Below are 25085 nucleotides of genomic sequence, written 5' to 3'. Positions count from 1 at the left end.
AACACGAGTGGGTCAAAGCTGCCATAACATGCCTCGACCTACTCTGATCAGGGCAACGAAAATGATTTTCGCTTTCCTGAGGAGTGCCACTATTTAAGGAAGACACGTGATTCGGATCCACTAGAACAGTGGCATCATTTTTAGCTCTCCCCACGCCAGAAGCCAAAGGAGACACGCATCCTGCCAAAAGAGATAGCTATAACGTGGAGTTGATATGAGGCTGATTCTTACTTTGGAAATCAATAAAAGTGATCTTAAGTCGCAGAACATGTTTGCTCTGTAAAGAAAAGGAGCATTTCAGAGTGCTTACTGAAGACTGTCCTTGCATCAAATATTTAACATTTGCAGTTCACCAAAAAATGTCAAAGACTGATCTGAATGAGCTGGAACCACAGAAAGCTCAGTTTATGGCACAGTAAAGGACTGCCAGAAGCCATTGTAGTAAGTGTCAAAAAAAAAAGTATTTGTTTTTTGTCACACAACTTAATGGGGTACTGTGTAGTTTTGGAGAAGAAATTTAAACGCAGAATATTTACAATAGTAATGAGGTCATAGCACAAACTCAGAAATATTGTTTCCCTAAGCGGATGAACAGGCTGTTCTCAGAGGAAAAAAAAAAGGGTCGTCAGAACATTGTTCGAAGCTAAGGAGGTGGCAGGGTCTGCAAAATATCAACAAACTAACACAGAAATTGTGTTGCCCTTTAAGGTCACTTTTTTTATTCAGTCATGAAAAAAAGTTTGTTTAGTTTGTTTAGACGTAAAAAACACAGTTGATGCAGATCTTTTTCTTCTGATTAATATTCCATCCCTAAAACTACATAGTGCACCTTTAAATTGACTGCATTTGTGTGGTTGTAAGTTGCTGCAACTCAGTGGGATTCAATCAGTAAAATGAATCATCGTGATATTGGAGTATATACATAGTGCTGCTCACAGTGAGCATCAAGAAAAACCACATGATCCAATCATTCTGTTGACAGTGGATTTGCGTGCATTTCGAATACTCTTATTTCTCCTCTCTGCCACGATGTTATTTTATTTCACGTGCACCACCGTTCCCAACAGCCACAGGTTTGGGTAGAGCCCAAGAAATGTGCAGGGAATACTTACAAAGCATTGCCACGGGATGTTTTCGTCAGTCTAGGGTTGGGCACGTTCTTTCTCAGAGGCTCACATTTGGGAAATGAGAGATGAAGAGTAGCGTGGCTCAGGCCAGCCAGACTCCATTTATATTCCGCCTGTGTCCTGCTCCATAGGCAGCCCATTGTCATGGCACGCTCAGTGGGATAGCATCTGATGATTGAGGGGTATGGAAGAAGGTTGAAAGCCAGTTTGGATAGAAACTAAAGATTCATTTATTGAAGGTTAAAGATATGTCATCACAGAGTCTGTGTGTGCATATAGAGTGAGAGTTTGTGGAGATGAATTTAATCCAAAAGATACAAAAACATAACACGTAGTATGATATTTTATGATAGTTTTGTTTGTGTTGCGTGGTGTGCACCTTACCATAAAGCCACATTAATGTGGTCAGTTAAGTTTCTTCTGCTGATTAAATTCAGCCTTTTTTGATTTACTTACAATTAGATGTATATTTAACACTTGACTTGTTCCTCCATGGCCCTTCTTTTTTCTCAAATGTTTTTCCCAAGATGGCATGCAAATAAAAAGGGATTTCCAAGCAACACAGGTGCATCCCAAGTTTCAAAGGGTGCAGCCTTCCAACGTCAGGTGCAACAGCCACACTGTGTGGCCACTCAGCCCTGGAAGATTCATGGCCAGCCAGGCAGAAAGATTTATCTGTTGTGAGGGCGTGAAATTGCAATGCTCTGCAGTATTCTGTCCAGGGCCGGTGAGAGAGACAGATCCTCCATTGCTCTGGGAAATAAAGAGGTAACAGAGAGGAGTCACGCACTGAAAAGGAGCAAGCACTAATGGCTGCCTGTGCTCTGTGTCAGGTAGAAGTGATCAAGGCCTTATTTTTATATTTATTTATTTTTTTGGAAAGGGAAAAGGAGATAAGCAGACAAGAGCAACACAGAGGGAATAACAGAGGTATTCATCTGAGGAGTCAAACAAATGAGGCGAACTTTTGAAGACTGAGAAGTTGACACTGAAGTGCAAAAGTAGCAGGATAAGTAGCAGTACTGCACTCTCCGCACTGCACTGATTATTCTTTTTTTTCGCACATTTAAGGTATTGCAGTTTTTCAAAATTTGCTGCCACTTGTTACAAAAGAAGTCACTCTTGTTCATATGATTTGATTTATCTTAGAAAGGATTGCATTGCAGTGGCGTCAGAACTACTTTGCATTCTTTTCTAACCAATAGCCTCAATAGTTAAAACGCCAACCAGTCACATCAGTAGACAGGATATTTCTAGCTTTTTTGTGACATTAAAAGCAGGTGTCTTTTAAAGAGACCTGTAGACAATATTTCCATAAATTTTTGTGGGAACTAAAATTGCCTATTTTTCCTGGGAAGTTGTACCATCTCTATCCGTGACACTGGCAGCCAAAACCGGTATTTTTAAGCCAAACCATGATGTTTTCCTAACTCTAACAGATTGTTTTGTGTGTGTAAACCAAAACAGAGCATAAGCACCGAGTTGTGACAAAAGAGAAATAGAAAATTCAACCTTAAAGGTCCCATATCATAAAAAACACGTTTTCTCTGGTCTCTACATAAGCTGGTCCTCCCTGAGCCAACCAACTCCCAGAATGAGGAAAACAAGTGAGTCCTGCATGGTCTCTGCAGCCCACCCACTGGTAACACGGCGCTCCTACAGGCTGTTCAGATTCTGCTCCTTTCGTGACGTAACGAAAGGAGTCATTATCATAGGTCGACCTCCACCTCTCAGAGGGGGGCATCCATCCCCGAGGTGAAGTTCGGTGTGTCCAGCGGAGAGACAGCAGTGTTTCACAACGTTGTCGCTCAGAGCTAGACACGCAATTGCTCTGTTGTTGTTGTATAAATCAACATAAGTGCCTATATTTTGTCCCAGCTACAGAACAACAGAAGAGACCATGGTTGTGTTTCATTTTTAATGACAACGTGCCAGCTGCGGTTCATGTTAGCTTGTATGTGTGTGCTAACCACTTCACATTGGACTGCTTCAGTAACGAGGGTCAGTAACTACAAAGCTGGCTTTTCCTCGACACTGACCCTCGTAAAAGGATCAGTCCCAACCATACCGGACCCAGCAACTGCACCCGAGCCACCGATAAGTGTCGCCGCGGTTTGATAGTATTTACAGTTGCCGACAAGTATGGTGAAGTCAGCTGGAAATTGGCTAACTAGTTAGCTCCACTTCGGTCCGCTATGCAATGGCGTTTGAAGCGAGTTTAATGTTAATAATATTATAATGGAGCTTGGTTGTCACAGTAAAAAGTCTGGAAACATGTGCAGACTGGAGACAGAGATGATGTGAACAGTGTCCAAGAGTTTGGAGACTGTGTTGGAGACAAACACAGCTTTCGCTAGCTGTTAGCCATTAGCTACATGGTAGTAACTGTAACAACACATACAAACAAACTAACATTATTCAGAAACACTAACCATTCTGAAACGTCCTGCTGCAGCCGCAGAGACTGTACTTCTTCAGGAGCCTCTCCTTCTGGGTCCGATTCTGGGTCAAACTGGTTCGGTTGAACAAAAAAATCTCCGCGAGCCATAGTGTTACATCCACCGTAAACATTAGCACATGCTACCGTTAGCATAAGGGGCTTCCTCTCCCTGAGAGTGATGTAGCAGGCAAGGCTCCCCAAGTAGGTGATGACAGACGGCGCTCATTAGCATTTAAAGGTGCAGGCACAGAAACAGACTGCTGGGAACAGAGCTCAGTAGAGCAACTTTTAGACAGCTGGAATGCAGGACCAGGGATGTGTTTGGGGCAATACATATCGAATACAGAGTTGTTGGACCTCTGACAGCTGTGTGAAATTGATGAAAAACAGTATAGTGGGAACTTTAACAAATGTAAAGTTGCAACATGAATAAACATCCAGTTTTAACTTATCTGTGGTTTTCTAGAAATTACTAAGCTAACATTTATTGTGGCAATTGGGTTGGGTATACACCACTTCAAAAATTTGCAATCACCTTAATTATGTTCAATCTGGCCAAAAGAAAATATCACAATCTCTTTAACTGCATGAATTGTGATTTATTTTTCTCTACTTTGAAATGCCTTGTAGTCTACAGCAATACACAATATGGCATTAAAGATGGTCCTTTTTGGCAGCTATGACTCAAATTTCATCATTTACAATATGTGGCCCAAGGAAAAGGTATTGAAAGTAATTTGTCCAATCTGCATACCCAATTGGTTGACTACATTACTCTAGTGGTAGGTTAACTTAGCGCAGATCCACCAATCAATGAGGTGATGTGTTAAGTTTAGCAGCAGAAATAAGAGAACATTCACTAACAAGACCACACCACAATTTAGGTTATGGTAGTTTATTTAAATTGATTTTGGAGAAGATAGGAAAGAGGGCCCGGGGTCGTTGGGAGATGGGAGAGGGGTCAAGGTTGGAGGATGGCGGAAAAGGAGGGGTTGAGGTTGCTGGATGAAGAGGGGGGCTTGAGTGGGGTGTGGATTGGCTGAACTGTCCGGGAAGCAGGGAGGTTGAGACTTAGAATGGGGGTACGTCTCAATGTGCACACGTCTTGGTTGTTGTTGCTTCATCAAGTGGGAACCACTTTTTCTTTGGGCCATCTGTAGGCTACTCAATGGTAAGATTAAATGGATTTAAACCAGAATGTGTCAGTCCATAGTACATCCAGTTTATATTCCATGATCCAATTACATTATAACCTCGACTAACTTTCTAATTCAAGTTTTAGAGAAGTTTTGCCAAAGCAACACACCTGTTAATTGTAACTTGTTAGAGGCATCCTTTCACTTCACACTGAAACATGAACCAGTTACAATTTTGATGTGAAGTCCCGCTGCCCAGCCATCAGTTAGGTCAAATTGTTCTATGGCATTTTATTGTCCTTTTATAAAACATTAGGTTATTTTGTTTTTGCTGGCAAACCTTTCATAAAAAATACAATCTAGTCATAATAAAGACAACCATTTTACTACCTAAAAGCAATAAAAACCCATTCAAAATAGAGTAGTCCTCTCAGCCTTCCGAGACTACTGAATCAAGCTTTTATGGCAGGCAATATTAAAGTGTTGAGCTGTAGTGTAGCTCTTAAGAAGTATTTCAATTCTTCAAAATATCGCTCTCGAATAAAACTGGGCTGTCGATGCAGTAGGAAGACAAAAATATTCAGGAAATCTGTGCTACACGAGAAAAGAAAACAGAGAAAAATGGCTGTGGGCAGTGGTGGACTCAGGACCCAGAAAGGGTGCTGGAAGGGCACCCGAGACAGAACTTCATCATGTGTAAACTCTGTGTTGGAGTGTCCTTACAGAGTCATTAAGAAGACATGTGAGTTTTAGAGTCGTTAGAACCACTTCTGGGTCATTGACTTAACCGGCCTTCACATGTGGTTTTCTTGGGCTAGGTGAACCCAGTTGCGAATGGTTGTTAAGCTGTCTGAGGAGGGGACTCAGTACTACATTGTAGGTGTGCTCCCTTTTGACATAGATGTATTCTTTAACTCCTCTTTCAAACCATCTGTCTTCTCTGCAAAGACGCTGTCCTCAAAAAAAGGATCTTTCTCCTTCAGATGTAAGTGGACAGCAGAGCCTTGACCTGAGGAGTTGGCCCTCCTGTGTTGTGCCATTTGTTTATGGAGACGTTGTTTTGTCTCCCCAATGTACAAATCTGTGCGGTCCTGGCTGCACTGAACAGCATAAACTACATTACTCTGCTTATGCCTGGGTGTTTTGTCCTTAGGGTGGACAAGTTTCTACCTCAGTCTGGCAACCGGGACATAATGTTTTTTTGGAGATCCTGAAGATGGAAGATACAACTGGACACAGACAATGTTTTTTTTTTAATTTATTTATGATGTCGCCCCGCTTTTTACATGTATTCCTACTCAAGAAGTGGAAAAGATGGTGAGGAAATGCCGGCTACAGGAAAGCACTCTGTCCAGCAGAATCAACTTCGATCCAGACCAAATTTGTGCCTTACTTGACCTCTGTCTAATGACCACTGACTTCCAGTTCATTGAAAGTTTTTACAGACAGAAGCACAGCTGTGCCATGGGCTCACCAGTGTTCCCAATAGTGGCCAGCATCTATGTGGAAGTAGTTGAGAGCAGAGCCTTGATTAACTTCATAGGACCTGCTCCTAGCCACTGGTTCAGGTATGTGGATGACAAATGGGTCAAGATCCAAACAAGGGAAGTGGAAGCCTACACAGATCGCATAAATGCTGTGGACAATAACATGAAGTTCAGGTGTTATGATGTCAGAGGAGACAGTTTTCCGTTATTGGACTGTGCAGTACACATTGAAGAAGACAGAAGCCTCAACATTGAGGTGTACAGAAAACCTACACACACAGATCAATACTTGTTTGACGCTCATCACCCACTGGAGCACAAGCTTGGGTTCCTCAGAACCCTAAACCACCATGCCCACAAGGAAAGTCGGGGAAGAGAAGGAACAGAAGCACATCAGGGTAGCGCTTACAACCTGTGGCGACCCAAAGTGGACCTTTGTCAAAACTTCCAAAAGATCCAGATCCGACAGAGAGGAGGAGAAAGAAAAATGTAACAACATCGTCATTGCTTATATCACTGGGATATTTAAGAAACTCCATCCTGAGAAAGAAACACCCAGGCATAAACAGAGTAATGTTGTTCATGCTGTTCAGTGCAGCCAGGACTGCACAGGTTTGTAAACTGAGGAGACAAAACAACCTCCACAAGTGGTCCTAATGACTCTGAAACCCAGAGCTCACACATATCCTTAACAACTTTGTAAGTGAGTTAGAACGTGAAGGAGCCTCTTGGATGAAAGGTGAAACATCTTCAAGGAACTGAAACAGGTCCAGTTGCCTACGATATAGCACTTGCAATCGCTAAGATAACACAAAGTCAAAATGGCAAGTAAAGATTCAGTTTCGAATACTTTTTTTTCATTTTTGAGGGACCTATAAGGTGCTGTGACCTGCAACATGTCATCAGCCCAGTCTTGAGGTGTTGTAAATATACAGCCCAAAGCTTGTAGCTGCATTAGGTCTTAGTAGAGCTCGACTAACCGTCATGGCAAGCAGCTGCAGCAGAAATATGTGTCCAGGCCCCCACTGAAGCATGAAGGGAGACGATGATTTCATATAAGTTATCTCAGTGTGGCAACACCAATAGTCTCAAAATTAATGGAAAGGGAACTTGATATGAATATGAAAAACCATGCATGGTGACGCACTGCAGTTCTGTTCTGTGCTTTCCCTCTGCTTAATCTCTCTTTTCTTGTCACTCTCAAACACAGAGGCTAGTTCTGTCCATTCTCATGCTGCTCTCAGATAAGAACTGTTTGTACTTGGTATAGCAGGTTTCTGATACAGTTTGCTTACAAATACGTTGGATCCCATTTTTTAACAGACAGATGCCATGTACAAGCCTTCCTCCATATCAAACTCTCATCAAATGTGGCTGTGAGTAACAAAGAGGCTGCATATTAGTTTCCACTGAATTGAATTGCCCATTTTGATAACGGTGTAAAAATTGAGCTGTTGATTTTTTTGCCATCCTCCTTTCAATCAATAATTAGGTAATAATGAGGCTGAAAGCTGTTTGTTGCTGACTTGCCCCGCCTATTAGGTCCATCTAATGAGCTGGATCACACTGGTGCATGAGTAATTTAGCATAAAACATTATCTCCCATTGATAGCATGGAGGAATTTCTATATTTTTGTAATCATTTTTGCTGAAGGAACCACTGACAGCTCCAGATTTGAGGGGAAACTGGAGAAATGCTGATTATTTTCATCTATAATTTCTGAGGGAGTTTTGCCAGTGTCCATATGTTTGCTGATTGAAATACTATTAGCATAACTACATTAATATTTGCCCAAGCTCCAAATAGATATTGCTGTACAAAAAGCAAATAGAGAAGAAGGAAGTGAATTACCATACTATGATGATAGCCTGACTAAACATTGGCTGCACCATTTGTAAGTGTGGACAGATAACATTGTGGCCATGTTTTTAATTTCACACTTCAGCAAGAGTATTTATCTGGCTGGTGCGGCAGGTCTTGGCATATGTTCTCTATCTTTACCAAGTAGATTGTCGGCACCGTGAGCTTGCATCTATATGTTCTTTTATTATGGAATTATGAGAATATTGTGAATTATACTACACAAACAACAGTCTGTATCTCTGGATGTTTCATGTTGGAGAAAAATTCAGAAATTTGAAAATGTACATCTTTTTAGGATGGTTCAAAACTATGGAAAACACATTTTGTCATGTTTGAAATATGACTGTAAAAAGCACATCATTTCAATTGATATCTAAAAAATAATCCTCTGTTCTATTAAACTTATGGGAAGATGCTGTGTTGAGGGGATTTAGTCAGTATGATGCATGGGTCAGTGACATCAGGTCCAGCAAGAACCTACCAAGATTCTGTAGGCCATAAGTATTTAAACAAAACAACCCTGGTCCAAGGAGGCTAATTGAATGTTAAATACACATGCTATAACCAGTAGCATCATCTCAGTTTTTTGTTTATTAATTTGGAGTCGTGTGTCTGGTCACCTGACGACAATTGTAACACACAATCTTCATTCCTATTAGTTCTGTTTTAGTCTGTACCATCTAGCTGCTCTTTAGCTGCTAAACATTCTACTATGTTTACCAGCTGGTTGCTAACTTTGTCTTTGTGCAGTTTGGTGCTGGGCTGGCGGATTACAGTGGGTTTTGTAGAGATTTTTTGTTGAAAACAAATGCCTGCTGCTGAAAACGATGCTAATGAGAGTGTTTCAAAAGATATTGTGGGCCATAAACCCGAAAGGCTGAAAGACACTATAAAACTCTGCAGAGCTAACAGGAACTGCAAACTCATTTAATCATCTAATCAACTGAATAGATGAAAATTAGAGCAATTTTTAACTAAAGCAATCATACAGAAGTTTAAACAATCCTACCTAGGCACCTCCAGCTGCTCCAATAGTATAGTGTATAGTGTAGTTAGACGCTGTGGCAGACAACACTGCACTACTACAGCCGCTACAGCTGTTTTGGACTGGTCAGCCGGATCGGATTCTAATACACTCAATGATGCACTCAATGAAAGCACAAGTTTCAGAAGCCAGCAGTACCAGAAGCACCATCAGTAAAATGATGCTCGAGCTGAAATCTATCATTTACTTTCAGTATTTCAAACAATTCCAAACATATAGGTTACAGTGTTTAATATCAGCCAACTAAAAAGAAAAACACACCAGGACCTGAGGCAGCTCTCTAGAGCCTGTGAAGGATTTTAGTCTCAGTAGGATGAATTTTGAAGCATTTGAGATCCACATCCAAATTCTCATGCTCCCTCACTCACTCTTTTGAACACACACACACGCACACACACAGCTCCTCTTGAATATCTATTCAATGCCTAAAAATAGTGAGAAGCACACAATACCATGGAGCTCTCTGAGGCAATCACAGGTTGTGGGAGCAGGGTATGTGATTCCAGGGTGCCATCTCACTAATTATGCTTTAAGTCATAGATAACCTAAGGCTGTGGGATATTTCTCTCACACATGGCATGAGCCTTAAAGCTCCATGTTGTGTCAAAAGTAGCTGAGGAGTAATCTTTGGCCTTGAGCTGGCTTTGCCAACCTCCCCTCATATACTCAGCCACCTTATTAAGATGAACAAGAAGTTAAACATGTACAAAATGTTAAAAATCAATCATTTGACAGCTCCAACTGATTGATTGACAGCTAATCAAAGTTATTCATGTTCAAAAATTAGCAAGCTATAATGATTTTATAGACTCTGAGATGCCGTTAAGGCTTTAATTATTACTTTCTCGCACATACTCTGTTATATTTGCATACAGACCCATCTATATCCTCTGTTACATACTAATATACCGTCTTACATGTACAATCATACTTTTAATACACACAAGATTGTTTGCACACCATCATACTCTTACACATAAACCATAATACTCTCTATAGTAGTGTATTGTAAGTGATTGTGTGTTTGAAAGACAGTGGTTCCATTTGTGTGGGATAAATTATAGCACATCTTAAAGCGAAACTCTCGCCAAAATGCAACCTAGGCTTTTTTTGTGAATGTATATGAGTCAAACCTTCGCGTAAAAGCATAATTTCGACGGAAGAGGCACTTTTAAGATTTACCGTATTTTCGTTTTCGGCTCATACTGATTTTCAGTGGTAGTACTACGGTTACTTTTATGATAGCATCAAAATCTCTATTTTTAAAACACTAAGAAGGCTCGCTTCATGTGTAGAGACCCTGGTGAAACAACGAGCAAAGTTTCATGTTGTGTCGAGCCTTCTTCGTATTTTGAAAATAGCGATTTTGATGCTAGCATAAAAGTGCCCCATGCCCAATACAATAATTGATTTTAAAGGGACAGTGTGTAATATCTCAAGTATTTAGCGCCATCTAGCTGTGAGGTTCTACATTGCAACACTCCTTTGCTGACCCCTCCCGTTCTGAAGACGCTGGAGACGTTCCAGAAGCTATGGTGGCCCTGACGGACAAAAAAACTCATTTTCAAAATATGGACTCTTTCCCAACAGTATTTCTACTGATTCAAGTAATGAGGTAAAGATGTAGTTAGTTATTAGGGCTATATAAATATAAAACTCGCTGAGCTCCCTCTCAGTTCTGCAGTCAAGCTAGCTCTGAGCGAAAACGCGATTAGCCTTACTACGTAGTACCACGTAGTGATTTGTGTCCCTCTCGGCAGTCCATAGTTTTTTTAAAACCGGAAAGACATGGCGGCCTCCATAGAGCTTGCCCGTGCTATGTATATTCAGATAGGTAATTCTTCGCTCAGGAGGATAAGTCAGATTGTTGGCGGAGGTAATTGTACACCAATGAGGACCTACTTATGAACGAAGACGTTAATTTTAGTTAATAAATTACTTAAATCGTTACACACTGTCACTTTAAAGTTAACTGCCTGTTTAGTCGGCCCAAAAAAAAATTAAAATAAATCAACAGCAGCAGGTCACTTTTCTGAATGTATCTATTTCTCTGTACAAATATCAGACCTTGATGTCAGTAGCATTATTGGAGCATCTTTCTAAAGGAATAGTCCTGCTGACATCGGATCTGTAGATTTGCTGCAGTAGTAGAAGTACATTGTCTGTTAAGAGATGCAACTGCTGAATTTCAAAATCAGTGGAACCCTAATGGATTTTTTTCTACCTCTGCAACTGAGGGAGACTGAGGCAGAGAGGGGTTTTAAACAGTGCTGGAACTGATAAATTGGAATTTTTGCAGGAAATGTGACATTTGAAATCAATGAAGCCACTCCTCTCCAGTTAGAGACTAAAAAATATGGTGTGCCAGTAAATTACGTTAATGTAAATTAAACTGCCAGGGACAGAATTCAAGAAACCTTAGACCCACTGCATGATGATGGCAACAATGGCATACAATTATATTCAAGCCTGGTAAATTTTCTTAGTGAAAAGTAGAACAAAGCTAATCACTGCAAATTATGCAGCCACTGTTAAAGGTGCTATCTGTAAGAAAAGTTGATTTTTGAGTCTCATTCCCAATAGCACCTTTGAAGTGCAAGCAGACTCTAGGCTTATTTGTAATAGGCTGGATAATTTAACAGTAACATATGATTGTAACATTTGGAGCTCTTTTGCACCACAGGGCCTTTCATCCTTAAATCAGTCAGCAGAGGTAAACACTAGTGCAACAATTTGATTAATTATTTGATCAAAAAGCTATCTGTAAGAGAAGTTAATTTTATGGCTGTACTGTACCACAACTAGTCTTATCACTGAAAAACATGACCTGTTTTTAATCAAAACACTGAAACAGTTTGCATCGATGTGAACTGAAACACTTTCAACACAGGTCTTGCAAAAAAAATTAAAGTAAAAGTTTCACAGTTATTTGATACCAAAACCCTGTGTGTTCCCTACTGCAAAGTCCATGCTCTCCCTGAAATAATCATATGTGTCAAACAATGGCAGCATGAGGCAGTTGACGCAGGTGTTGGCCAGAGGCAAATAACATTCTGGGCTGAAGGAAGAAATCAACTTGAGATATCACACTTGCACCGGTGGCAAAAGATTTCGGATTTCAGCCAACTTTGACAGTCCGTCTTGCTCTAACACACAGAAACACAATCAATAAGACAAGGAAAACTATTTACATATACATTGCAACATTCCAGCCAGTTAAAAGGATATAGAAAACTCCAGAAGGAAGTGAGTGATGTAAAAAAAGATTGCATGAAAGGAAGGGAGGAAAATGTAAATAAAATATAAAGATGGCATAGAAACAATTTAAAGTATAGAATGAATACAAAATGTAAAATAGTGAAATAAGTTCAGCAAAGAGTAAAGACGATAGGAGGTAAGAGAAAATATGAAAGAGATGAATGTAAAATAAAGAAAAAAAACTAGAAAAGGACAGAGACAAAGTACGGAAGCAGAATAGACAAATCTGTCCTTTGCAGTCGTGATGCAAATGTGACAACAGTCCAAATATTTTCTCCTGGACCAATACTGTGTACACTTGAAGTGATCAACTAATTGAGAAAAGCTATACTTCAACACCCAGCAGGTAATCCCTCCAAAGTTGTACCACATGTTGTTCTACCCTCCTCTCTTTCCTTCCCAATTACTGGATGCATTCAGATTGCATCCAGAACACCAAGGGTCTTTAGGCCCTCCCTAGATCTATACAAATGTGACAAAATATTTATGTTTTCAAATAGAACTTACTACTGCAAAATGAGCTAGATAATCCAAGAAGCCATCAAAAATATAAACAGTATTATGCCACAGAAATATAATGTTTGATGTGCTCGAGAAATATTATCGATTGTTTAGTCAATTTCAAACGCAGTTCAGTTCCAGTTTTGTTAGCTTGAATCAATTCAAGAAGAACCAGAATAAAATAATTTTATTAATTCATTTTTAATTCAAACAAACCCCTCAAGTGCCCAACAGACTCTGTGGACCAACTGAAACATGAGGATGTCTTGAACCAGTAGTTTTCTGTTTTCTATACACTTTAATGGCCCAAGACTCCCTGCATTTGCCAGGTAATCTTGCAGTGGCTCTGTAGCACGTAAGAGGTTGTCCAAAGACATTCTGACACCTAAAAACTACAAACAAGAAGAAAGATTAAAACACTATATTTGTAAGAAGCCAATTTGAAGCATGCAGGCAAGCAAGAATGCAAACAATGTGTCATCAATCTGTAGCCTCCCTTTTGACAAGTGCTTTGCTGTGCTTTTAAAAAAGTAATACTGCACATTTCTGAATAGGTTAGACTTGACTGCCTGTTCATGAGGAACAGCTGATATTACTGAGCCTCGGCAAAACTGAGCAGTGTGACATCTTTTGCAATTTTGATGTTTCAATATTTTATTTTTGAAATGCACTGCGATGCAAACGTAGTATCACATCAAATGTGATATGCAATCATCATGCAAGAGTAAGAGATGGACCAATAAAGTGTAACAAATAAAGAACTGCATCTCCTATTTGCTGCAGATGAATGGTTCTTCTCTACAATCACATTGTGCCACTCTGCTCCATCCAGACAACAATACGGTTACCTGTAGAGATGCACTGATCGATCGGCAACCGATCGCAATCAGATGACGTTTAAGTATAAAGACAGTGCATTAACTGCATGCAGGGAGGGAATTTCATGGCCGCCGTTGCCCCGCACTTTGGCCTTGATGCCCCGTGAAAAAAAAACTCATCGTACAGCCACAGTGGCCTCTGTGCCCCTGGCCCGGTCAGTGTATCGAGCTTGCCTTTAATTACAGCCACCTGAGTGCACAGTAGTCACTCACAGTAACTTCAGTGAGTCCGCGGTTCGCGCAGGTGGAGTCTCATCATCACGATGATCTCACGTGAAAGCCTCTCAAACAGCAGCAGCATCTCAAAACAGAAGAACGAAACTTACAGCACAGGTGCGAAAGCGAGCGCAGCCGGTTTGACATGATACGTAACTGACTTATGTGGTAGGATTTAGTCCGGTAAAGTTGGAAATATATTCACAGATTCGAACTTCCCGGATCAATAACTCATAAGTGAAACCTTGTTAAAACACAAACGACGGCTTTTTCCGTTTTTCCGTAGTAAGGTAGACAACGAGCTACAACCGTATGTTAACCAAAACGAGCGTCAGGACATTAACTCTGGTCTGTATGGTCAGCCGTCTGTGAGCCGAGGGCGCAGGGACTGTCTACAAAGTGCAACACTGAAAAGAGAAACTACAAAAAATTCAATAACTTCACTATTATTCAGAGTGTAGTGTCACCAAAATCACTACACACATCAGTGGTCTCCTGCTGGTTATTCTACAATGTTTTGTTTGGAAAAAATGTGCTTTGTCATAATTTTGGGGAATTTCTATTGGGAGAAATATTCAATAACACTAATATTCAGTGAGGTGTCACAAAACCCACCTCACCCTAACCCTACTTAACAAAAACTACTTTCTAATGTAACTTTAACTTGATTTTGGTATAAAAAAAATGTTTTAATACACAATCCATGTCTTATTATAAATTAGGATGTTATGGTATCAGTCTGAAAGGTAAATCAACACATTTTACCCAGTGGCCTTTGTGCCCTGTCATGTGGCCTTGGTGCCCCTGAAAAAAAAACTAAAGGCCAAATGGACTTGCCCCTAAAATGACAAAATTCCCATCCTGACTGCATGCATTCCCACTAGTAATCTACAGTTAATCTATGTAAGATGAGTCCAAGTTGTCTCTAAGAGAGTCTCTAGAGTGTGAAATATTGCACATTGCCTCAGCCTGCAATAAAACGGTGGTTTTATTCATGATACTTTCTCATCTCCTAATTCTTATACTTAATAATACAACGTCAATGTTGTGTAAGAAGAATCATTAAATAAATATATGAAAGTTACACAAGACAACAATATAGAAGAATTTATGGATTTGACGCTGTGATCGGCAATATCGGGATCGGCAGATACTGCTTTCGGTGATCGGTGATTGGTGATCGGTGATCGGCGCCAAAAATCCTGATCGGTGCATCTCTAGTTACCTGTAGAAGTGTGCCTCCATTTGTTAAGCTATAGTTGTCTTGCTTTACTGTGATTGGCTCAGCTATTATTTGCGATACGTTTGCCTTTTTAACCTTCTCATACAGTCAGCATCAGCTGAAGCACACACGGAGATAATAATGTCACAAATAACTTAACCAGCCCACGAATGTGAAAAGGCAGGTCTTGCTTGACACAAATAATATTAAGATCAATGTCACCACATGTAGCACATCAGCATCCTAATGCTAATGTTAAAACGCAATTAGTTAGATAACGCTGTCCACAGCAGGGAAACACTGTCAGCTAGCTAGTTGTTACATTAGTTAAGTCAGCAACCAGTTAGTTGTATTAAGGAGAGGGCATACATATGTTTACGAATCATGCCCGACAATGTCTAATTTTCTACAGAAAGCTAACGTTACCTTCGAAGCACAACAAGCAGTGGCTTCAATAAAGCCCATCCACCAAAATACTGCTGAATTTTAAGGCTTCCTCCTGTTTTTCAGTTGCAATTTTCCAAAGCTGCTCCCTGATGCAACTGATCCACCTATGAAGTGCTGCTGTGCTTCATCAACAGTAGTGTTAGAAGTAACCCCCCGTGGACGGTTGTCGTCTTTGATCCAACATTTCTGACAATGATGTCTGAGCAGCTGGAGAACTTGGAATGCTGTTAATGAGGCCAATGGCTTCAGTAAGTCCACAATCTTCTCATGTCTCCATCATGATTAGGAAGGTGGGCCGTATCCGTGAAATCTCTCTTCTTCATGTGGTGGGAAAAAGTTAAGCCAATCAGGAACTGAGAATTTAGCACTGCTTCCTTTTCAATCAAACTCCTTTCCGTTTTAATCAAACTCTCTCATGCATACAACTATTCTCAAGCACATATTCTATCATTCTGTCTTACATTTACTGTCATACTGTTTCTCAAACATGTCCGCCCTCATTAAAATGTACAATCAATCTCTCTTGCATATACTATTATTAGTGTTGGGCACGTTACTTTAAAAAAAGTAATTAGTTATAGTTACTAGTTACTTCTTCCAAAAAGTAACTGAGTTAGTAACGGAATTACTCCACTATAAAAGTGACTAGTTACCAGGTAAAGTAACTATTGCATTACTTTTAGTTATTCCCCCTTTTGAGCTCGGCATTCATTTTAGCATACTCGTAGTACATTCTGTACTTCCACTTTGAAAACGTCAACTTTCCCTCCGGACTCGTGTGTGCGAGGCTGCTGTGTGCGTGTGTGGTTTGTGTGTAAACTGAACCCTGCCTCTGATTGGCTTACGAACTCTCACTCTACCTTAGAGAGCCAATCACTGTCACTTATGCGCTTGTCCCACCCCTCCCTCCTCCCTCCCCGAGCTAAAAATAAATAAATGAATAAAACAGCTTTGCAGCTCCGGTGGCTGAGAGCCGAGTCGGATGACAACAGCTTCAATGAGCAGCTTCAGTTTGTAACGCGCCACATTTAATAGTCGGTAACGGTAACGGTAATGGTAAAGGCGCTGTAACAATGGAAATAGTAATTAGTTAGATTACCCGTTGCTGAAAAAAAGTAACACCGTTAGTAACGCCGTTTATTATAACACCATAATTCCCAACACTGACTATTACTCTATTTCATATGTGATAATATCCTATGTTTACATATACTACAATTCTGTTTCACATATACTATTCTCACTGGCATATAGTACCATACTTTTTTACATATTCTGTTGGCTTTTCTTATATCATTCACAAGTATAATGTATGTGCCAGAGTATAGTTGTCTGTGTGAGAGAGAAAAGTATTGCATGTACAAGAATATGATGTTGCATGTAAGATGAGGTTGTTATGTGATGGGAGACAATAGTAATCGGTGTATGCAAGTATGATTGTAAATAAATGAAAGAATGATTGCACATGACAGAAGGTATTGCAGTGTGTGTGGAAGAGTGTAGTGGTGTACATATGAGATTATAATGTTGTTTGTGAGATCAATCATTTATCACTTGCGGGGCCTTTCATACTAGACAGTAGGTCTTACAATGACCTGACCTGCATACAAATCATCAGTTGAAGGTTAAAACAGAGCATGACTAAAATTCATTCGTATGAACTACCTAAAAAGGATGTGGAAAGATGAAATACACAGAGAAAGATGGCAGCATTTGAAGCTACTACAAGTTAGTCCTTCCAATCTGTACATTTGGTGGGATATAGACTAGATTGAGAAACCACATCAACAATGATTGTCTTGAAAGTGAACATATTGTTGGCAGCAAGTCAACAATCATCAGCACATGCTGTTCCAATCTTTAGTTCAATGAATGCTGAATGCAAACTCTATAGAGGTTTAGATCCAACAAAGCAATCCATTAGGAAGTTTGTGGGATTTATGTGATCCGAGGATAGTGAAATGAGAAATTGTTCATCGTGGCAACTAATGCTTAAAGGAAACATATTATGCTAATTTTCAGCTTAATAATTTTATTTTGGGTCACTATTTTTACATGCTTCAATGTTGAAAAAACACGTCGGTTTCCACATACTGTCCAGTGCTGTCTTGGTCAGCTCGCAAACACCTGAGCCAGCAGACAGAGCAGCTGTGTTAAAGCAATTCTTATGTGTCCAAATAGCCACTAGGTATAATTTATGCAACAGTGTTTTCTGTGGGAGAGAGGAGTTTGTGCATGGTGTTTTAAATGTTGTCCCCAAAAGTAAAGCATGTGAAGTTTTTCGAAGTAGGACTGAAAGTCACCATATGTGATAATGTCAGAAAGATTTAATCAGTTTTTCATTCAGTCGACCAAGATCCCATACAGGTAGAATATATCAAATGTGAGTAGAGACTGGTGGTAAGCATGGCTCCATCCTTGCTAGGCCAAGTTGAACTATGAAGTCTTTAATATTCAGTGTGTCATATTCTCACCTGAAGCTGAAACATCCCCCTATTTTAGAATCTCGTTTGCAGAAGTATTTCTTGTTCTTGTTTTGTTGTTGTTCGTTGAGAAACCAACATGAATGCCATAATTCCATCATGGTCTTTACATTGTTTTCCACCATTTGAGGCTTGTCTGTTGTTCTTTTAATTATGTCATCTCACTGCATCCTCTTCTTCTGCTGTGATTTAATGAAACCCGACTAGAGAACAGCGAGTGAATATTCATACTGTAGTTTTAGTACATGGAGCTCCCCTGAGGCCCAACTGGTAAAGCATGTGTCCAATGTGCAGAGACTGTGTCCTCCCTGCAGTGGCCAGGGGTTCATTTCCAACATGTGGCCCTTTGCTGCATGTCATCCCCTCTCTCTCACCCTGCTTCCCATCCTACTGCAGCTGTCCTATCTAATTAAAAGCCATGAAAAGCACCAAAAAATTATTAAGAAAAAGAAAGTTTGCACCTTGCTCAAGCCTATTAAATGTGAATACTTGATGTCAGACCTGTCAATGCAACAAGACAACTTCCTCTTCACCTCTTTGGCACTCAGTCTGAATATTGTTTTAAGCTTTTTGAGCAAACAAACACCGCTTGTGTTTTTTTCTGGAGAGATGGAGATGAGAAGTCTGAAAAGATCATAGCTGGAGGGGCTTAGTCAATTTCTCTGCATGGCAAGTATATCCAACTGTTAGCTGCACGCAGAGAAGGACTTTTTAGCACTTACTTTGGTAAGGTTTATCTTAATTAGGCATTAGAAGGGAAACATCAGACTGCCTTTATCACCTTGTTTGTAGGTACACAAAAATAAAATTCAATCCTTTGTAGAAAGCTGTAAAAAATATTTTTTAGCCATGTGTTATTTACTTCCAACACACTGAACATCACACCTTAGTCTGCATGAGTATTACTTGCAATGAGACAAGCAGAAGAATAGCAGTCAGTTGTTGTAGTTACATGGACAGTATTTCTTCCATACCATCCTTACCCAATCCTTCTGATTAGAGATTCCAGCCTAACTCTTCACATGGACGCAAAATAAAGTAATCTGATAAGAAGCTTTAAATCAGAATATTGCTTTTTGGACATGCGCAAAGTAGTTCTGTGTACTGTGAAGTGTCTGATCTACCAGAAATATAACGTAAGAAGCAGGGGCGCCGATTTATGTTTCTGCTGGTGGGTGCGCACAGTGCTTGCATGACTCGTTGCTATTTTGAGACGTGCGCACATTCGTCTCACAGTAAAACACACATTAGATCAACAGCAGCGGCCACAATGAACATACGTACGCTCTTTGCGCGCGCGCACACACACACACACACGCTCTCTTTCACAAACACACAGTCTACACACTGGTGATGCATACAAGGAGTTAATGTCAATACAACCTAACGCAAAAGGCTCCGATGAAGAAAAAGAAAAAAAAATCCACAATCCAACACCAGAGCCTGGATTGAATAGCATACCGTTACCGTATAGGCCTGTAAGTGTGAATGAACTGTCCACTGAGCTGAAAGTCAGTATAGGTAAACCACAACAACCTAGGCTACTTCACTCATTCATTAATCACAACCTGATATTAATTATACTGTCAATGATCACAACTGGCTTTTAATGAGACAAATATAGTTGTAGAATAAATCAAAAGTTTTACTAACAACACACACCAGGAAAGAAATAATCATAACCACCAAAACTCTCGCAAAAAGGCTCAAATAAAAGCAAATCATAGACCAAATCCACAATTCAAAACCATTCCAACACATCCTTGAAAACACAGTACCACAGTAGGCTATAACAAATATTTAATTTGTTGTTTTGTCACTCACCATTCTTGTTAATTCTTGATGAGGAATGCACGATGCAGTGTGAGTCTGGTTTCATCCAAATCATCCCGGTGAAACTGTATGATGTTCTTGCAGTCGCCTTTTCCAGTGACAAATTCCTCAACATCTTGCATGTGTTTGAATGCAGAAGGACTAAATCTCCAATCCAGGGATGCTGATGCTGTGTCCATAACCTGGAAGTACTGTTGTTGGTACAGTTCTTCTGGTGTCTTAAAGCTGTGCGGTGGCGCACCTGCGTCTTCCAATCGGCGGGGAATTTTTCTTGGTCTGGGCAAAACCGGGCTTTCCAAACCCAAGTCATCGGCTGCTGCAGTAGTGTTTTCCCAAAATTCAGTGAATCCTTCCCGAAGAGCCTTCATGTCACCTCTGAGTGTGTCAGTCATTTCCCTCGCGCTCTGTATGTGCAGCTGACGCTTTTGGAGAGCAAAGCTGACCCTTTCCATGCGAGAGAAGAAGTTAAGCATGAGTTTCAAAGAAAAAAAAGTTCAGAATTTCTGCAGGTGCACAAGCAGTCCATTGGCTTTACCCCCTGCATCATCTTTTTCGTTTGATCTCAGGTCCTCTAGAAAGTCAATCAACGTACTGTAGTTTGAGGCAATGGATTGCAAAGAGGCCACCTTCACAGTCCAGCGCGTTGTACACAGAGGCTTCAAAGATGGTGCTTCTTTACCTTGAAACATTTGGAACCAGGCGAGCCGTTTTGGTGAATTTCTGATCAGGGTCATCAATTCACGAATGAGAGTCATAAAGTTGCGACATGCAGGGATGTTTTGGGCGACATCATGCACAACCAAATTCACCAGATGTGCGGTGCAGTGCACATACTGTGCTCGGGGCTCCTGTTCCAGCACGCGCGCTTGCAAACCAGCTTTAATGCCCGACATATTTGACGCACCGTCATAGCATTGTCCTCTGCATTTCTGAAGTGGCAGCGAGAATCTCATCAAAACATCATTCAGCAGCTGAAACAGCGCATTTGCTGTGGTTGTTGATGTCTCATAAAATCCAACAAAATGTTCCTCTGGCTCCAGATTTTCAGCCACCACACGAAACTAATTGACACCTGCTCTCTGACTGAAATGTCGGCCGTTTCGTCCATTATCACAGAAAAAAACTCAGACTTGATTTCTTCAACCAGTGTTCTCAGTACGTCATGGGCCATGATTTCTGTCATCTCGTTTAAAATATAATGTGAGAGAGAGCCACTTGTTCTCCTTACGTGCAAGCCATGACTGTAACCCCGGGATGTCCTGAGCACGTAAATGCAGTCACTGGGTCAAGTTAGACTCCTCATCCGTGCTTCCTCGGATGGCCAAACCCTGACATGAAAGATATTGGATTGAGGATAGAATAGCCAACAAAGCTGTTCTTGCATCTGGCATCTGCTTGTATTTACCGGCAGAAATTGATGTGGCAACATTTACACCCGCATTAGTAGCAGCAACAGTGCTAACTGCAGCTCTATGCAGGTTTGACTTTTCATGAGTTTGAAATCTCTCCAGTGCTTTGGCCCAGCTGGAAAAACCATCCCGTACAAAAGGTCTCAAAGACTCTTGGTCATGTGTTGGTGATGGGAGAGGGGCGCCCATGTTTTTGGCCGCAGTGCAAACCTCACAAGATACCTTGTTTTTTGCAGCATCGTAGACTATCCATGCGTGTTTGCCTTTCCAGCTAGCTTGAAAAGTCCAACCTTTTTTCTGCCTGACATCTGTAGGCCTACTGCTACTGTCCTCAGTCGTTGACACGGTAGAGTCCTCACTAGAAGACGTTGTTGGGTCGGTAGATATTTTTGGTATTTTTACCACAAATTTGTCCATTTTGTTGGCTAAATGAACCACTGTTTCATCAGCAAGTTGCCGTCCAGCCTTTTTGGCGGTTTATCTGACATCCCAATAATGCAATGCGTTGCTAGGTTGCGGGGGAGTGGTCATCAGCAAATGAATGACAAGTGTAGGTTGGCACACGTAGGTGCTGGCAATCTCCGTTGGTGCTCGGCAATCTCCGTGGGTGTTCGGACCCCGAAGCACCCACGGAATCGGCGCCCATGATAAGAAGCAATATAAGTTAATAGAATTTCATGATATTTTATGATTGTTTTTAAGGTATACCCAGAATTTGTCATGGGAACAATATCTGCATCTCTGGTTTGTTATATTCCTGCTTTGTTCATCTTTTCAAACACTTATTTGAGAAACTAATTTTCAAGCCTTTTCAAACACAAGTGTTCAACAATCCTTAAATCTTCAAAGATCACCAACAAAAAAAAAGTATCAGCAACAGATTGGTTCTGTTTCGTTACCTGCATGATTCTTTTCTCCCTAGGGATGGGCATTTCAAGCATAAAATGAAAATCGAAACCATCTGCACCACAGGCTTACACTGACCTTGTGGGAAAGACTGGATTCCAGCCTGGTGATAATAGGGTGATTTGGCCAAGGCCTGTAATAACTTGATACCTGGTGGTATTGTGTAATTTCCAGGTGCCAGTAAAAACAAGGGAAAAAACAATGTAAAATATGTATTTTTCAGATAAACCCTTAGTCACAAGAACTTACAGATTTTTGCTAATATTTTCATATATTTATGATAATATCATTGGATGGAATTGTGGTGGTTACAGATGGGGCATTTTTATTCCAATTGGGCTATTATTCATGATTATTAGTGGAATATTAGGGTCTGTGAAAATGCTGCTAGTCTCTGTTGTGATTTATCTTCTGAGCAGGAAAAATTTAAATGTATAAGATGGAGATTTAAAGGATAAAATGGATGGAACATAAACCTTAAAGGTCCCATATTATGCAAAATACACCTTAGAGCGGTTTTCTATCAATAATATGCATCCCCGGCCTGTCTACAATCTACCCTGGTATGAAAAAAGTTCATCCTCTCCCTTTTTTGCTTTCTCCGCCTTTAGAAAATGTGTGCTTATACAGGCCAGTTGAAGATAGTCTGTCGGTGACGTCATCGACAGATTAGACGCATCCCCCTAGGTTGGTGGCACCGCCCCAGGTGAAGGTTTGCCACACCCGAAGGAATTATCTAAACGGCGCCATTTTTTTCCGCTTGGTTAGAAAATGGCGAATGTACGACCAGGAAGAAGCGGTTGCAATGTCCCAGCTGAATTTGGCAAAAAACTGTTGGTGTGTGCAAACCACTTTGAGCTGACTGTTTCACCAACTTGGGCCAGTACATGGCAGGAGTAGTCGGCAGACTTATACTCAAAGGAATACTTGCAGACCAAGGACATGTAAGTATACAAATGTGCTGTGTGTTTCTGTAGATAAGGCTGAACTCGTGCGTGATGTACTGTGTGTTTTGCCATTGAGAACAAGGTAAGGTTAGCAGCTAACCGCTAACGTTAGCTTCTCTGACCACATAAGTTAGTGCTACAGCAGAATCATTGTGTGTATTACATTTCTGATCTTGCACATTATGTAATGCGTGTCCTAGGGAAATGTCTGCATGTGCAAGTATTTAGCTGTGTTTATTTAGCAATTTTACACAAACTGACCAAGCAGTGTCGCATAGTACCAGCTAACGCTAACCGCGATCTTCCAAGCTAATGCTAACCGCCAGCTTCTAGTTCGCATCAACACGGTCTCCACATGCAAACCCAGAGACCCGGCCGGTCAAGCGGTACATACACACACCCTCTGCCGGGTCTAAGTTTTCAGGATTTTGTGAAATAATGCATTTGAAAACGTTTTCTAAGCTGGAATATGTTGGCATGGGCCAGGGCAAAATGAGTGTACTGTTGACTGCTACACAGTTTAGATTCTGTGCCCGAGCCCGACCCCGCCGCTATCCTCGGCCCAGGCCGGGCCCCTGACCAAGTATTCGTGATTTTTTGTTTTTAATAACTCAAAATAATGACCATATTTCCAGCTAGAAAACACGCATCTCTCTCCTCCCTCCATTTTTGTGTTGCTGCGTGGTGTTACACCTGAGTTATCCTCATGGCTAAAACGTGACTTCAGACGTATGTGACATCACTCCCCGAGATGCAAGAAGAAAGCAAGAATATATATTTTTACTAAGGAAAATGACCAAAATAATTGTAATGCACAGTGACTGGAATAAATAAATTTAATCTGATCACTGGTTTGGAAATGGTTTTGAAATAAAGAGGTCAGGTTAGAGTAACGTAACGCGTTGCAGCCTTTAGTGCTTGAATTATATTGTAACAGTGCTGTCATGTGTTATCCTATCCATATCTGGGAATTCTGTGCAGGATGATTAAACTGTGATTACTTGTTGAGGACATTTCAAATTGTTTGCCCATTTCTTGCAATTGTTTTCATGTTTTATTGTATTTCAACTGTTCAAGACTCTACCTGGCTGCACTGCATTACAGTGAGAAGGCTGATAGAGGACAAGCCACCACATCATCAGGAGATCCTCTTTTCAAACTGAGCTTTCCAAAGTCCAGGAAGGAAGGGAGAGTGCAGAGCCAAACCCGTGAAGACAGAGGCGACATTCCGTAAGTTTTACAATCTTTTATTTGAACCTCACAAATTAAAATAAACATGGACACACAGGCATCACACAAAAGGTTGAACACAAACACTTAAAATCTGAATTCTTTTAAGATGGTTTTCAAAATAAATAATAAGGAGAATGTATAAATAAGAAGTAATTAGGAGAAATAAGAGAAACTTCACAACAGTACAGCACAAGGCTTTTTGGTTCTACTGCAATTTTCCTGTAAACATACATTTTTGTTTATTGCACTGCAGACTGCGGTGATGCTCTGTTGGACCTGATCTTCGAGAAGGTTTTCCAGAATATGTGAACGAGGTGCTGAAACTCATAATCCCTGAAGACCTCTTGGACCACGCAACTCTCACTCTCCACCCCAGAGAGCCCCAGCACCAGCTTACAAAGCCTCTGTAGGCTATATTGGCTGAACACGATTCAATATAAAGTCAGCACTGAATGTTTACACCCATGGTAACTAGATACTTTCTTTATTATTTTCATATTGATATTGAAGTTGATATATAAAGTCAAACTGTTTCACTTTATGATATTTTCTTCTTCTTGTTATTATTTCATTCATGTCAACACACGTTTACAAATGTTTCTTACAATAAAACATCTTTCCTGACTGTTCTGTGTTTTCATTGTTTGATATGT

The 25085-nt window shown here is 40.5% G+C and overlaps 1 protein-coding gene across 7 annotated transcripts in view; it reads left to right on the top strand.

Moving 5' to 3' along the window:
• pcdh15a (protocadherin-related 15a) overlaps positions 1-25085 on the top strand; it is a 261181-nt gene that overhangs the window by 897 nt on the left and 235199 nt on the right. The window lies entirely within an intron of this gene.

This window comes from Sparus aurata, chromosome 15, assembly GCF_900880675.1.
Source record: "Sparus aurata chromosome 15, fSpaAur1.1, whole genome shotgun sequence".
Taxonomy (NCBI): domain Eukaryota; kingdom Metazoa; phylum Chordata; class Actinopteri; order Spariformes; family Sparidae; genus Sparus; species Sparus aurata.
Note: the sequence above shows the minus strand (reverse complement) of the source record. Positions and strands in the feature narration are given on the sequence as shown.